The sequence below is a fragment of the Wasmannia auropunctata genome, unplaced genomic scaffold, assembly GCF_000956235.1.
Source record: "Wasmannia auropunctata unplaced genomic scaffold, wasmannia.A_1.0 LD336095.1, whole genome shotgun sequence".
Taxonomy (NCBI): domain Eukaryota; kingdom Metazoa; phylum Arthropoda; class Insecta; order Hymenoptera; family Formicidae; genus Wasmannia; species Wasmannia auropunctata.
The window spans coordinates 567,765-571,041 of NW_012026795.1; the positions used below are offsets into that span (position 1 = coordinate 567,765).

A 3,277-nucleotide genomic window follows, 5' to 3' on the forward strand; every position below is an offset into this window, starting at 1 on the left:
GTAATAAACCATTATCAAAAAGCATGCAGTCGTCTATCCTGTGGAACATATTGATTAAAAAGGCACGACTTTATTTACCAAAAATAGCAATATGGGTTTTTCTGTAACACTTTTAAAAATGTGATGTATATTGTGTAATTGTAAAATACACATGTATTCCATATATAAATAATTTTGTATATATAATTTTTTTTATATTGTCTCTTGTATCGTCGTACATTTTCCGCATAAGATAAAAATGTGTTTATGTTTGATTAAATGTATGTTTATACGTTTATATTGAATATTATTACAACATAAAAAATAAGTACTTGTGAGATACAAAAACATATCTAGATTTAGATATTTCTTATTCTATATAAGTGCTGTATATATCCATAACAAATCACAATCATATAAGTTAACATAAATTGAGTTTTAGTAAACATTAAGAGATGAGACTGTCATGTATATCGTTGGCTCTTGCTACAATCTTTATTATGACTATCACGCTTGCACCCAAAGTTTGGGCTAAGCCTTATCCAGATATCTGTTGGTGCTGTCGTACGTATTATTCGTTCTATATATATATATAATTAAAGTTTATTTATTTAAATTAGCATTGTTTTGCACAAACATAATAAATTTAACAATATTGTCATGCAAAAATATATTGATGCATAATTTTATATTGGTAAATGCTTTTTTATCTCTTATATTTGTCAAATTAATTTCTAATATATATATTTTTTTTTGTTCTTTTACAAACAATCTTTATTATAAACTTTTAATATTCATAATTTTTTTATTTGTGAAATTCAAATTATTTCTTTTTCTTTAGCTACGTGGCCTACTCCCGCTCCAGCGGAATAGGAAGTTGACATTTCTCATCACTGCAGCACTGGTGATTATTTACAAACAATATGTCAATTAAAAATTGCCATTTATATACTAATGTTAATAAAAATATTTTTTATATTTAAGAAAAGATAATAGCTGCGTCTTCTTCGTGATGAAACCTGGAATAAAATTTGCAGCAAAGTCTGGAAAAAAATTGGAATTAAAATGGAATATATACATATAAAAAGATGAAATACATAAACAATACGTCATATGTATATTTTTGAATAACAATGTTAATCATATTTGTATTTATATATTATATTTGTTTATTTTTTAATAACATAACAGAAAATAAACAACAAGCATGTATAATCAGTATTGTGAATTCTTTTACTGAACATAATATTGCATTCTTCATTGCATTCGTATTATAATTTATTATCTTAGAATGTTCTTTTCCAGTTATACATTTTAATTATTTTGATTTACACCAAAATAATACTCTTTATACAATTTCTTTCAAATAATACATATGTTAAATTTTTTAGACAATAGGAAAAATAGACATACTTTTTTCTTTTTATTACGTTGTATATATCTTAAAACTTGTTTACTAAAAATCTAGTCATTACTAATATTTTCTACAATTCTAATTACACTTCTACTATTCCAAATAGCATTCTTGTCCAAAGGTGAATCTTCAAGATAACGTCTTAATAACGTCTTTAAGTATTATGTCCTGTTTTTGGATATGATGCTGTCTGGGATGTAATATGAAACTATTTTTAATTTTGTGTAAGGAGTTCGTTTATCAATTTCATCAATTGTATTCATATTTTTGTGATTCATAGATAAATTTTTTTTTATTAGATAAGCATAGAATAATATATATAATAGTTATGTTTATTACCAAGTTTAACTAATTGTAAGATCTTAATAATTATATACACTGGCTTTAAAAAATTAGGGAATTACCTGTTTTATCTTCTAAAAATAGGCAGATTTCAAGATAGAGCAACTTTGTCAAAAATAATCGTAACGAGATTTTTTAAAAAGCATTTTCCAGCTTGAAATCTTTACTTTTCAAATTGATATATATGTTGCAACCTTTTTGTATAATCAGCCTTTTTACAAAAAGGCTAGCCTCTTTGCAAAAAGACGCCTTTTTGCATAACGCCTTCGAAAATGGTTTGGGTTAGGGTTAAGTTTGGGTTAGTTTAAAACAAGGTGGAGCCCCTCCGGGGGGCTCAACATACTGCCTCCACACATGTTCTTTACAACGCAAAGCCTGCAGTGATCCACATAGGTTTGCAATAAATGTTTGCAATAAATAACTTAACCCAAACCATATATTTGTAACAACCTTCCTTTCGAGTCTTGGATCAGCTCGCCGGCGTGTCCAGGAGTCGAAAGTGGTTCAGGCGAGGGAAAGAGGGGTTCCGGAAATGACGAAAGGTACTTCTTTGACGAATACAATATGAATTTATTCTCTATATTTGACTATGTACAGCTATATACAGGCCCGCGGTGAGCCGCGCCATGGGTGACATGGACGGTGCGCAGCGCGTCGCAGCGGGTAACGCGGGCGGCGATAGTCGCGGCCGGTGCGTGGTCGCGGCGCGATGACGAGGTGGCACGCGCTGTTCTCGTGGTACGGTGACAGTCACCATGTGGTGACTGCCGGACGTTTCGTGGAAGGCCCCCGCGTCACGCACGGAATCTCCTCACGTCAGCAAGCGGGAGTTTCGGTCGGCGGTATCGATCTTCTCCTGGGAGGCGTAGGTCGGGACTCGAGTCGGCGGCCAAGACACTTGGCTCTGGCCCTGAACACGGGGCCTGAGGTGCTGCTGACTCGAACGGGATGGAGTTTGGCCGGGTCGCTCGCCACGAACTCGTGGCGCAGGCAAAGACTCGTTACCCGAGAGCGAGAGCCGAGAAGGTGGTGGAAGGAGCTCAAGGTAGCCGTCGAGAACTTCTTGATCGAAGCCAAGACACTTGACTTCAGGCTATTTCTGAGAAGCGGGTATCGTCTAGTTGCTGGAACGGTCGGACGGTTCATAGACGACAGGTCCCTTGGTGCTTTTTGCCCGGCTTTTTATACCCCCGGGTTGTCGGTTCTAGCGCGGTAGTGGGGGGAGACGTGTAGCGCAGCGCTTCTGCGCCACGTCTCCCGCACTATCGTTTAAACGTATAACGTTTAAACATTCTTGCGGTGTTCAAACGATTATAACGGGCGCGTTCGCGCCGTTTCGTCGCCCGACTGCTGTTCGGTCGCGCGGTATCGGCTGTTTGTCGCCGGGACGATGCGTTTCCCGGAGTGCATTGTTACATATTTCTTGGCGTTATCCAAAAAGGCGTCGTTTTTTGCAAAAAAAGGCTAGCCTTTTTGCAAAAAGGCTGATTATACAAAAAGCCTGCGACATATATATATATATATATATATATATATATACAG

The 3,277-nt window shown here is 35.7% G+C and overlaps 1 long non-coding RNA gene across 1 annotated transcript; it reads left to right on the top strand.

Moving 5' to 3' along the window:
- Window positions 1-388: 388 nt before the first annotated feature.
- On the top strand, window positions 389-1,056 carry LOC105462609. Its single transcript, XR_976080.1, has 3 exons — window positions 389-543; window positions 821-883; window positions 964-1,056. It is a non-coding gene; the product is annotated as an uncharacterized LOC105462609 (long non-coding RNA).
- The last annotated feature ends 2,221 nt before the right edge of the window (window positions 1,057-3,277 follow it).